Below are 14,019 nucleotides of genomic sequence, written 5' to 3'. Positions count from 1 at the left end.
GGACACAGGATCAATAAAGAAACAAGGGCCCTGAATGATACATTGGATCAGATGGACTTGACAGATATGTTTAGAACTCTGAATCCCAAAGCAACAGAATACACTTTCTTTTTTTTTTTTTTTTTTTTTTTAATTTTTTTTTTTCTCAACGTTTTTATTTATTTTTGGGACAGAGAGAGACAGAGCATGAACGGGGGAGGGGCAGAGAGAGAGGGAGACACAGAATCGGAAACAGGCTCCAGGCTCTGAGCCATCAGCCCAGAGTCCGATGCGGGGCTCGAACCCACGGACCGCGAGATCATGACCTGGCTGAAGTCGGACGCTTAACCGACTGTGCCACCCAGGCGCCCCCAGAATACACTTTCATCTCGAGTGCACATGGAACATTTTCCAAGATAGATCACGTACTGGGTCACAAAACAGCCCTTAATAAGTATAAAAGAACTGAGATCATACCATGCACACTTTCAGACCACAATGCTATGAAGCTTGAAATCAACCACAGGAAAAAGTCTGGAAAACCTCCAAAAGCCTTAAAGAACACCCTACTAAAGAATGAATGGGTCAACCAGGCAATTAGAGAAGAAATTAAAAAATATATGGAAACAAATGAAAATGAAAATACAACAATCCAAATGCTTTGGGATGCAGCGAAGGCAGTCCTGAGAGGAAAATATATTGCAATCCAGGCCTATCTCAAGAAACAAGAAAAGTCCCAAATACAAAATCTAACAGCATAAAGACACCCCAAACCCAGCAGAAGAAGAGAAATAATAAAGATCAGAGCAAAAATAAACAATATAGAATCTAAAAAACCTGTAGAGCAGATCAATGAAACCAAGAGTTGGTTTTTGGAAAAACTAAACAAAATTGATAAACCTCTATCCAGGCTTCTCAAAAAGAAAAGGGAGATGACCCAAATAGATAAAATCATGAATAAAAATGGAATTATTACAAAAATAAGAAAATGTGATTTTGTTCATTTTTTTTTTTTTTTTAATCTTGAGAGAGAGAGAGAGAGAGAGATTAAGAGACAGAGAGAGCAGGGGAGGGGCAGAGAGAGGAGAGAGAGAATCCCAAACAGGCTCTGCACTCTCAGTGCAGAGCCCGATGCAGGGAGCAGGCTCACCAACTGTGAGATCATGACCTGAGCTGAAATCAAGAGTCAGACACTTAACCAACTGAGCCATCAGGCGCCCCATGATTTTGTTAATTTTTAAAGCATATGTGATCTTATAAAAACTGGAATACATTTTTAAAATTCATTACTAAAATCATGGTAGGATGGGGCACCTGGGTGGCACAGTCAATTGGCATCAGACTTCAGTTCTGGTCATGATCTCATAGTCTGTGAGTTCGAGCCCCCCGCCGGGCTCTGTGTTGACAGCTCAGAGCCTGGATCCTGTTTCGGATTCTGTGTCTCCCTCTCTCTGTACCCCTCCCCCACTCACACTCTGTCTCTCTCTCTCAAAAATAAATATTAAAAAAAAATTTAGTGGGGCGCCTGGGTGGCTCAGTCGGTTGAGCGTCCGACTTCGGCTCAGGTCATGATCTCACAGTCCGTGAGCTTGAGCCCCGCATCGAGCTCTGTGCTGACAGCTCAGAGCCTAGAGCCTTCTTCAGATTCTGTGCCTCCCTCTCTCTCTGCCCTTCTCCTGCTCATGCTCTGTCTCTCTCTGTCTCAAAAATAAATAAAAACATAAAAAAAATTTTTTTTTAAATAAGATCATGGTAGGATGTAGGAAAAGAATACAATAGCACACAAAAAAGTCTGACATTAAGGGTGGAGCTATCAGCTATAATTTTAAGCAACTATCTCAACTAGTAATATAAACGGTCTGCACAGTTAGTGCCACAGTGAAAAGTATGATTTAATAAAGTTAATTAGTCCACTAATCTCAACCTCCCAAATTTATTTTAAAGGTAACACAAAACAAACTCACAAAGGTTCAATGTACATAAAAGGGCATATAACTAAAAACAACTAGTGTCCTTTATTTGAGGAACTGTTTAATAAGGTATGACATATCATTGCCACATGATGAGATTACAAAGATGAGATAAAAATTAAAGTGTTTACCCTTTAGCAGAAATATATATGTATACATTAGCAGAAATATAATATGCTATATGCTTACTGCTCACTAGATACTCTATGATTATATAAAAATCTGTAAAAGCATACACAAGCATAGAATGTGAATAAAAGAAAAACACATGCCTAGGGTATCTGATGGTTTTTAAAATTATCTTACAACACAGTTTTTGTTTTATTTTTTATTTAAAAAAATTTATTCCAACCCATCCCTATACCTTAAAAATTAAGAGTTTCTAAAGTACACCTGTATTATTAACCATGTCGAAAGCAAATATTAAGGAAATCATACAGACTTTCAAGTAAAGATGGTAGGGTAAAGCAGAATTATAGAACTTCTCATCTCCCATAACTAATAAAAGAGAAAGAATATATATACGTGTATGTATGTATAATTTTTACCCAAAAACCCACGAGCTAGCTGCAGTCAAACAAAAATTATTTAAAACTAAGTGCCTCTAAACTTTAAAAAGTGCTAGCCAGAAAAAGATTTCTGCACAATGTGGTCTGGTTCCTAGCCTGATGACACTGCCTGAAAGCATCAATGGGAAAAATAGGTGAGATGCTAAAACTTCAAAGTTTTAATAAACATCCTCCAGTTTGGATAGAAATATCTGGTTTGACAGTCCCTAGAAAAGTCCAGGAAAACATCTTCAGCACAGAAGCTCTGAAACCCCAGCTGAGGCCCAGTGGCACCAGAACCCATCAACTTCCAAGGCACTAATCTGATTTGAAGGAAAGATCTGAAGCCCCTAAAATTATATTACACCCTCAGCAGGATGGAGTGAGACCAGTACAGAACACTTAAGGAGACAGAGGAGCCTGGGGCACCAGAAAAGTTCTCTCCACAACACCACCTTACGCCCTTCAACCACAGAGAAGCAGACAGAGAACAACATACAACTGCTCCAAAAGTGTACTGAAGGGGTGCGGTAAAAAAAAGGAGACAAAGTCATAGTTCAAGTGACAAAGGCATCAATGGGAATTCACCTATGTTACATCAGAGCAAATACAAAGTCTTGATCTAGCTAGTCAAGTCTTTACCTAGAGAGACAAAAAGAAGTGGCCACACAACTACATAAACAAGGGAGTAGAAGGAAGGAGAGAAACAAATAACAGCTATAGCAAGCAGACAAAGGAAGAATCCAGAAAGAAGAAAAATGTAACAAGGAAATAAGAAAATCCCCAGTGAGTTCTTTGTAACAGAGAACAACTTAATAAGAACACACATTTAATAAAACAAGAATTCAAAGATAAAAATGCAAAATAGGTAAGTTGAAAAGAAGCTGTAGAGCTAAGGAAATCAATTAAGAAGTAAAGAACCAAAGACTGAAAATCAAACTAATTGGCAAGGAGAAAAATCTTAAAATAACCTGAGTAGTCAGGAGAAAAAAAGACAAAAGTATCAAAGCACTTAGATAGAAGATGTAGGGCAGAGATTGAACAGAAAGATAATTAGTATCCCTGAAGTAGAATAACTAAATAGAAGAGAAAAAGCAAGTAGACATAACAGAAAATATCCCTAAAATAAAGGAGAAAAAAAATCCACAGAACAGAAGGAAAAATAAAATCAACCATAGATCTAAATACATATCTAGATTAAGTTAATAAAGCATCGAGGATAAAGAAATAATTCTCCAGGAATGCAGGCAGAAAAAAAAAATCACTTTGTAACAATTGAGAGTTTGATGTCATGAACTGCCATTTACTGATCCCTGATGGTCGACACAGACCTATTCTGTGTTGGGTGAAAGAAAAAGGAGAATTCGATTCATTAGTCATTTATTCATTTATCTCTTCTGCTTACTCTTCTGAGCTCAAATCAATTAAGAATTTCATGCTGACCAGAAAGGATAATCACTCTACGGTACATGGACAGTCAGGTTTTATGTTTGTGTTAACTCTGTAGCCACAGCTAAAACTGTAGAATTGGAAACGATAAAAACTCTCTCACTGTCTGTGTATCTACTATAACTCAGGTTAGGTTATTTACCTCTCATTCCAAGTACATATTACCTTCCTACCCCTACAGGGTATTAATAAATTAGATTATAAGTGGCACTGTTCTGATTAGCTTATAGAGATAAATATGCATTTACATAAATTGAACAAGACCAAAACTCTCAAAAAATACAAAAATTGATCTTCAAATATTTTAAATATGTTATACTTTTAAAAATTATTTGTACAGAAATTCAGAAAGGTTTTAAGAACCAAGTTCACATAACTAAGGTAAGTATCTGGCAAAACAAAACTTGTTTTAATAAAACAAGTCTATTTTCTGATTTTTTTATCAGTATTAAAGGTAACATAAGCATATATTTTTATTCAAGTAAAGTAACTTTAATGAAACACATAAACTTAGTGATCAAATAAACCATTCTTACTCATACAACATTTAAGTTTATGAAAATACAAATCTGTGTTTAAATTGAATGATTCTGACAAATCTTTTTATAGCAACAGTAATTATGTTATATAGTGTTAGATTACAGATAATTTTCAAGAACTTTAAAGATAACTTAAAACCCTAGACTAACACTAAATTAACTAATGAATAATCATTGGCTCCCTAGATCATTTCTAAGGAAGACAGAATGCTAAAACATTGATTACTAAGCATAATTTCAAGTTTATATGCTTTTGCTTCTTGTTATTGTATGCTGCAAATAGATGACAGCTTGGGACATGTAAATGAACACACTGATTTTTGCTACCTTAAGAAACTGTATACTGGATCCCACTTTTATAAAAATAACATGATAGAAATCACATAAAGATGTATGTGCACATATATATATATATATATATATTTTTTTTTTAAATGTTTGTTTATTTTTGAGGCAGAGAGAGACAGAGCATGAACAGGGAGGGGCAGAGAGAGAGGGAGACACAGAATCTGAAATAGGCTCCAGGCTCTGAGCGGTCAGCACAGAGCCCGACGCGGGGCTCGAACTCACTGACCGTGAGATCATGACCTGAGCCGAAGTCGGATGCCCAACAGACCGGGCCAGCCAGGCGCCCCTGCACATATATATTTAAATACAACAACCTATTAATAGTGGTTACCATTAGGGAAGAGAAATTAGGTAACATGAAGATTTCTTTTTACCTTTAAATTCTTATTTAAATATTTTAAACATGCCCATATTTTTGTAATTTAAAAAGTTTTAACTAAAAAACTGCATCTTAAAAATAAAAACAATTGGGGCGCCTGGGTGGCTCAGTCAGTTAAGTGGCCGACTTCGGCTCAGGTCATGATCTCGCAGTCCGTGAATTCGAGCCCCGCGTCAGGCTCTGTGCTGACAGCTCAGAGCCTGGAGCCTGTTTCAGATTCTGTGTCTCCCTCTCTCTGATCCTTCCCCGTTCATGCTCTCTCTCTCTGTCTCAAAAATAAATAAACGTTAAAATAAATTAAAATAAATAAATAAAAACAATTTATTCAATATCAAAACAGATTAATAGTTCTAACTAAAAATGTGTTCAAAATTAAGTTTAATATTCTATAAAATATACTTAAAAACATAAAAATAAAAGATGTTTGGATAAAAATAAAGGATTTTTTTTATTCAACAAATGTAACTTCTTCATAAATACCATTTCAATTTCACCAGACCTCAACCTCAATTTAATATTTCACTTGTCAACTTTATCTTTAAGAATCTATTCTAAACTCACAATTCCCAGTTCTTACCCTCATTATCTCTTTCTATATTGCTACAAAGGCTTCTATATTATTAAGTCTCCCATCTCACTTCACATCCAAACTATCAACAGTTACTCTCTTAAAGCACAGATCTGATATCATTCCGATTAAAAATTATGCATGGCACAGGAACAACAAAATAAAACCCAAAATCCACTATAGAGATCAAGCTTCTCTATTTGGTTCTACACTATCTTTGCAGTACTGTACATTTTAGCCAAAGATGCATTGTCGGTCATTCCCCAAAATCTATCCCTTATTTTCTACCTTCTTTGCCTTTGCTATTGTAAAGATCACCTTGAAGGCCCCACACTCAAATTTCAAAATCCCTAACACCCAGAAACCTTTCCAGTTAAAACTGATTTTACATCCTTCTCTATTCCCTTTGCACCGATAATATAGTTGAGTCTGTCCAATTAGTCTGTCTAATTGTGTGGTGCATGTCTATTTAACCCATAAGAAAGTAAACCTGTTAAGAGTTATATACTTTGGGAACCACAAATTTGAAAGATCCTCAACTTTTTTTTTTTTTTTTTTTACATTTTATTTATTTTTAAGAGAGAGAGACAGACAGAGCCCAAGCAGGGGAGAGGCAGACAAAGAGAGCGAGACACAGAATCCAAAGCAGGCTACAGGCTCTGAGCTGTCAGCACAGAGCCCGACGCAGGGCTCGAACCCACCAACCGCGAGATCATGACGCAAGCCGAAGTAGGATGCTCAACTGACTGAGCCATCCAGGGTCCCCCAAAAGATCCTCAACTTTTTAAGTACATTCATAATCTCTTAGTGCAAGCTAATTTAATAAATGATAAGTCAAGACTGAAAAAAAAATTGGTTTTAGGGGCCTGTAATTAACTGGTAGGAGCTACCTCAAGCAATATGTTGAAAAAGATTCAGAAGTCAAACTCAGACTCTATGATAAATTATCATGATCAAACAACAGTAGCTGACATGACCAGAAAAAGGACAGGGGCAATATCCATTCCAGACAACTTCCATGCCATTATTTTTTATAACAGTCTTTACCACAAAACATACTCCCACGACTACAATCACTTTCAGGATAACCCTAAGAAAACTAGTAATGATATTTTATATAAGGGTCATTTTGCAAATCATTAAGTAACACACATTAAAGATTCTACCCTCTGGTGAGTCAGTCTGTGAATCAGAAAGGCTTTAATATTTCCTTGTCTATCACAAGTAGACTAAGGACAGCACATTCTATTCCTTCACTTCTCTATTCCTCTATTTTACTGCCTAAAATGAGAGTAATGCATATTATCTCCCAAGAACACCAGGATATTAATAACTTAGAGGCATAAGTTAAGCCCACAAGAAAGATGCACTATTACTACAAAGTGTTTGGGGTGTCACCACTCAGAAAAATGTACTATTCCTATCAAAAATATTTTTGATTTCTAAATGCACAAATGCTTATAACATAAATAAAATTAATCATCATGGGCTGTGGTTTCAGTATAAACTAATCTGATAGTTCAACTGTAAAGCTTCCATATCTGCCTATATTATGAATATTGTCACTTTATTAATGAGCTACCTATCATCTTTAAATATTCATGAAATTTTCTCCCACATTTGCTTGTATAACTATGAAATAAAATAAAACCTACATTGTGAGTCTGCCTCATTTTAGTAGCTATGCTACCTCTGATGTACTTTCCCTGATATGCAGTCTGTTAAGTGATTAAAAGTTTCAGTCATAACAATTTGAAAAAGTACATGTTGACTACAAAATCTCATGATATCATCTTCTCTGAAACACTTCAATATTGTCTGTGAGCTTTAATTTAATGCTGAACTAAAAATAATACCTGGCATAGGGCCTGGGAATGTCTGAGATTTTCTGATTTAATTTCTGTAAAATGATTTTTTTTAAGTACAGCACATTTACACTATTAGTATTTCACATTTGATTTTTCAAAACTACATATAAATTTCTCTCTCTCTCTCTCTCTCTCTCTCTCTCTCTCTCTATATATATATATATATATATATATAACTTATTGTCAAATGGGCTAACATACAGTGTGTGTTCTAGGTTTTGGGGGTAGATTCCCGTGGTTCATTGCTTACAGACAACCACCAGTGCTCATCCCAGCAAGTGCCCTCCTCAATGCCCATTACCCCTTTTCCCCTCTCCCCTGCCCTCCCATCCACTCTCAGTTTGTTCTCTGTATTTAAGAGTCTCTTATGGTTTGCTTCCCTCCTTTTCTGTTTGAAATTATTTTTTCTCCTTCCCTTCCCCCATGGTCTTCTATTAAGTTTCTCAAGTTCTACATATGAGTGAAAACATATGTCTCTCTCTGACTAACTTATTTCACTTAGCGTAATACCTTTCAGTTCCATCCACATTGCTGCAAATGGCATGATTTCATCCTTTCTCATTGCCAAGTAGTATTCTATTGTATATATAAACCACATCTTCTTTATCCATTCATCAGTTGATGGACATTTAGACTCCTTCCATAATTTGACTATACTACATATAAATTTCTAATAAATCAAAGTTTTTTTGGGGGGGTTGGTTTTGGTTTGTTTGTTGCTTTTAAAAGGAATCCACAACAAGGGGCGTCTGGGTGGCTCAGTCGGTTACTTGTCAGGTGACTCGATGTCATCTCAGGTCATGATCTTGGGGTTCTTGAGTTAGAGCCCCTCATTTGCCTCCATGCTGACAGCGTGGAGCCTGCTTGGGATTTGGTCTCTCTCCTTTTCTCTCTGCCCTGCCTACACACTCTTTCTCTGTCAAAATAAATAAACTTAACAAAAATAAATAAATAAAATAAAAGGAATCCACAATTGGATGGGAAGGGAAGACAAAAAGCAAACTTTACTTTTACATATGATTATGTATGTATGTATGTATGTATGTATGTGTCCTGCTTACCACTCTATCCTTATTTAATATTCACATTACTTGTGGATTTCCTCCCATTTTAAATAGATAAACCAAGATTCGGAAAGGCTAAAATAAAATACTTGTCTAAAAATTCATAAACTACTGAAAAGGATCAGGTTCAAGTCCACCTGATTACAGAGTCCACATACACTGCCTTCCTGGGAAAGGAATGAAATATTCTGAGAGGCTTACTGAGAGTTAGGGACACGAGTGAAGGAAAGGACTGGATACTAAGGTTAGGGAAGCATAAATACTACAAAGAACCTTCGTATAATTAAATGAGAAGTTTTGCAGAGCACTAGAAGCTTTCACTTTTTCAAATTCCTTTCATATCCATTACCTTATCATCTGAGGAAACACCCCCTCACATTCTTTTTTTAGTTTTTCAAATAGCTTGTTAGAAGGTATGAACTGCCTGCATTTGGGGGATGTACATAGGCATAAATTCACTAACGAGACCAAGAGCAATGAACTGAACAGCAATACTGATGACTGCATACCTATAACCACTTTTTTTTTTTTAATTTTTACGTTCGTTTATTTATTTTGAGAGAGACAGAGACAGCATGAGTGGGGGAGGGGCAGAGAGAGAGAGGGAGACATAGAATCCCAACCATGCTCCACACTCTCAGCACAAAGCCAAATTCAGGGCTCCAACTCAATAAACTGTGAGATCATGACCTCAGTCAAAATCAAGAGTCAGATGCTTTACCGACTGAGCACCCAGGTGCCCCACCAGTCACTTCTTAATATGTGCTTTCACATTCAGATAACTATATCTTAATTTCTTTTTTTACCTTTTGTTACTCAACCACTTCCCCCAAATCCCTTCCACCCTGTTTCTCTTAGCTTTCATGTGTGGCATAAACTGATTCAAGGCTTGATTACAACAATTAAATAAACAAAATTGACATCTTCAGCCAAAAGTAAAGGTTTAAAACAGTACTTTATTCCAGAGTGTTCATAGTTTTAAAATGAGCACATCAAGCTCAACACAAGGCCCCATTATTGTATCAAGCTGACCTTTCTGTCCTCCGGTTACAACTTTTTACTCAGGCAGATAGGTATCAAAACAATTTGTGAAAGAGAGGCTTTAAATTAGTCTGTGGCTTAGGAACATTAAATAATGTTATTAAATGTAGATTCAAGGCATATTATTTTGTGAAATTTTAATTTAAGGAACAAGGAGAATACTGGCAGATAAAGAGAAACCAGAAGTTGCCCTTGGCCAAACCACAAAACTCTCCTTCCAAATTTTATCATTTAGTTCTGGTAAAACTCAACTGTGTAGGGCATGCAAATGACATTAAGATGCTGAGGGCTAAGTAAAGATGACAGATGTAAAGCTGCTTGAATAATGGCCAAGCCTAACACCTGAGTGGTTACACTGCCTTTTAAAATAGTATGTAGGCATAACAATTAACCATAGACATTTTATAAAACACTGGGTATAGAAAAATCATGGCATGCAATCCTTCAGTATTTTGGACCTGCTCAAGCAAAGTTCCTAAATTAAATAGGCAATGAGCACAGGGCTATAGACGATCAAGTATCAGGGAGAAGAGTGACAGGTGTAACATGAACACAGATTGCTAGGCTATAAATTCACATATGGTACAGACTAAATTTGATACACCTGAACACATTACCCAACCCTAAGCTTGTTCAGTATACAGCAGACAATAAATGAAATCCCAAAATGAAATATTTTGTTAAGATTTAGCTGTACTGAAAGAATAGTATCATAGAAAAATAAATTTTAGTAGTAACTTTGACCTAATAGAATATAACATGGTAATTTTTTAAAAGAGCTAACTATTGGTTACATGCAACAATACAGATGAATCTAGCAAGATCCTTTAAACAAAAGAATCCAGATACTTAAGAGTACATATAGTGTGGTTCCATTTATAGAAAGATCAGAATGTCACTTCCACTTAGGCTGTAGAAAGCTGCAACAAATGTCACTACTACCTAACAACCTGGAACAGCCAGATAATCTTCAAAATCCTAACTTTTCTTGAGCCAATCAGAGAGCCAACATCAGAAGGCAACCAAATAATTTGGAATAATCCCAAATTCCAAAGGGGGCTAAAATCCTCCAAGAAGAGACAAGACATTTTAACAGTTTCACTTTTAGCAGAGCATATGAGAAGGAGGTGATCACCATAAGGAGTAATAAGCTAACATTTTCATGGATACTTAAAAGCCAAATGTGGAGTAAAATGTCAGTTTGGAATAGCAAGCTCTCTTTCAAGAGCTTCAACCTACTGTTCAAGGCATTAGAGAGCCTCCTCTCAATGGCACAAGCATACAGGAGATAAGAGGCTAAGCTTGGACAACGACAAAGCCCCACTGGCTTCTATGCATCCTTCCATCTTATGAAGCAAAACCTTAAATAGCTGGGGAAGGGGCAGCAAACCCTTTCACCTCTAGGACACAGAGAAAGATCCATTGCACCTGGGGAAATAGAATGGAACATAAAAAATGCTCAGTTAACCAACAAGCCAAACTAATGATGGTAAAAAAGATGAGAACAAAGCAGTGGTTCACCAATGTTGGTGTGCATCAGAATCACCTGGAAGGGCTTATTAAAACAAGATTACACTGCCCCACTGCCACCCCAGAGTTTCCAAGTCAACATGTCTAAAATAGGCCTTAAAACATGTATTTCTACATGTTACATCTTGGAACAAAGATTACCTCTAGGAGAAGAGGTTGACTGAGGTGTTGGTAACAGTCTATAACTTAATCTGGATGGTGTTTCTCAGGTGAACAATTATGTAAAAATTCACCAAGAGGTACATCATTTAAGATTTATGCACTTGATTGTTTGTATGTTATAACTCAATGTAAAAAACGTTTCTCTAAGATTTAAAAATCTTCACACTAATAATTCCTATATTTCAAGGCAATCAAATAACTGCTGATGAAAATTTTCTTCATAGTAGAATCATAACAAATGCAGAAAACAAACATGGAATCACAAAATAAGAAAATCAGATATACTTGGTGTTGGTTAGCAAGCAGCCCCTAATGAATTAATATATCCAGGTAGCAATCATTAATAACTGTTAAATCCATTAATTGAAAAAGACACCTGAATCTGAATCAATCTTAATGTCCTATTATGAAACAAGAGGACATACATACACAGGACCATCCATGAAATATTCTTGCCCAAACAAACTCAATTTGAATCTATTCAAGCCTCTAGATCTACAAATTTACAAGACAAGGAACAGATAAATGTTAAAAACATAAAGACATAATCAGCCAAACCTGGAGTGTGAAAAGGCTACAAGAGGAAGGATTCGGTTTCTTTCCTCAGCAAATAGAAAGAGAATGTTACAAGTTTAAGAGATATGTTAATTAATTAATCTTTCACATGGATTCTAATGTAATCAACCCCCAGTAATAAAAATTGTTTTTGAGACAATTCAGGAAAATTGATCATGAAATGGGTACCGAATCATATAACAGATGCTATTTTTTGTTGTTGGGAGTGTTAAGAGTATAATGCTCATACTTTTAAAATAAGTGTTCTCGGGGCGCCTGGGTGGCGCAGTCGGTTAAGCGTCCAACTTCAGCCAGGTCACGATCTCGCGGTCCGTGAGTTCCAGCCCCGCATAGGGCTCTGGGCTGATGGCTCAGAGCCTGGAGCCTGTTTCCGATTCTGTGTCTCCCTCTCTCTCTGCCCCTCCCCCGTTCATGCTCTGTCTCTCTCTGTCCCTCCAAAAAAAATAAACGTTGAAAAAAAACATTTTTTAAAAATAAAATAAAATAAGTGTTCTACATAAAACAATACTGATAACTGCTAAAAGCTGAGTGATAACTCAGAGGCAGGGTGGAGGATCACCATACTGTAGAGAAGTATGTTTCAGATCTCTATATACTTTTTCCCTTAAAAAAGTAAACCTCAAATAAGGACATTTCCATAAGAGGAAGAGAGATGTAATAAAGTACAGCACATTTGACATGCTCCCCCCTTCCTCTTAGCATTCATTCTCCTTCTCTCCTTCTCTCCTTCTCTCTCTCTCTCTCTCTCCCTCTTTCTTCCTCCCTTCCTCCCCAGTCCCTTCAGGAGTACTTCTCTTTTTCCCTCAATAGGTCTCAGCTTATACTTCCATTCAGAGAACTCCCAATGTCTAGATCTCTACATTTAACTCCTCCCACAGAAGTCTCTTGATTTAATAGTACCATAAGGCATAAACTGCTCTAATCAAGGCTTGAGAAGTTTCAAGAGAAAAACTACCTTGGAAAATGGTAAAGGGTAATTAATGGTTAAGAGGGTTGTGAAGCTGCCCAGATTAGAATGTTATACTCACCACTTCCTAGGAGTATGGCATAGAACAGTTACTTGGTCTCTCATTAAAACTCAGTTTTTCATATGTAAATAATGGATAAGTAATAGTACCTAATCATGGCTTTGATCTTATAGGCCATGCTGTTTGCAGATTACTATAACAATCTAATCTGATGAAGCTAATCTGGACCTGTTTTAACATTTGCAAAGGGATTTTTCATGAAAACACTATCAAGTAATAAGAACAACAGGCATCCTTGACCCCTACCACACCAGAATGCTACCATAACACAAAGCTCAGAAATGATGCAAAAATTGCTATGTCCCACATTACTTTATGGTTTACCTAAGTGAGATACTTAATAATTTACTTAAGTAAAACAAAATGTTTCCACCAAAATGTCCAAGTCACAATGTATTGTATCCAAACAAGTCACAATGCAAATACATCCATTTTCAATTTATTAATATATATATATATATATTTTCCATTATCAGCATAGGAATCAAATTTCATTATCAGCATGGCACAGACCTCTCTAATACTCCCAGCTCCCTTCCCATATTTAAACTTTAAAAACACAGTATTTAATACAAGACACTATATTAAATCACAAAACTCATTTTAATATATCTCAAATACAACAGAACAACTAATATTTAAATAATAAACCAACCTGATAAAATTGGGTAACAAATCATTCTGACAACCAAATACTCAGTAATACACAGAATTCAATAGTATACACTTGGTGCAAGACCGATTGGGACACCTAATATAAGCTTTCTCTTATATTATATATTATATCTCAAGAGGCACCTCAAGACCACAGGAGCTGTCCCAGAGTTATCATAACAACTCAGTTATTTCATTAAAATAGAGATTTCATGGATTAGAGATTTCTAGCTGAAAGAATAGCTGGATTGCAGCCCTCCATTCTTACAGAATTTCAAAGAATGGACATTCAATGTTTTCTATCTAGTTCCTTCAA

The 14,019-nt window shown here is 36.2% G+C and overlaps 1 protein-coding gene across 6 annotated transcripts in view; it reads right to left on the bottom strand.

The window, feature by feature from the left end:
* Window positions 1-14,019, bottom strand: part of CCSER2 (coiled-coil serine rich protein 2) — a 197,321-nt gene that overhangs the window by 141,542 nt on the left and 41,760 nt on the right. The gene's annotated exons all lie outside the window — the stretch shown is intronic.

The sequence above is a fragment of the Leopardus geoffroyi genome, chromosome D2, assembly GCF_018350155.1.
Source record: "Leopardus geoffroyi isolate Oge1 chromosome D2, O.geoffroyi_Oge1_pat1.0, whole genome shotgun sequence".
Taxonomy (NCBI): Eukaryota; Metazoa; Chordata; class Mammalia; order Carnivora; family Felidae; genus Leopardus; species Leopardus geoffroyi.
The sequence above is the reverse complement of the archived record's forward strand: the minus strand, read 5'-3'. Positions and strand labels throughout refer to the sequence as shown.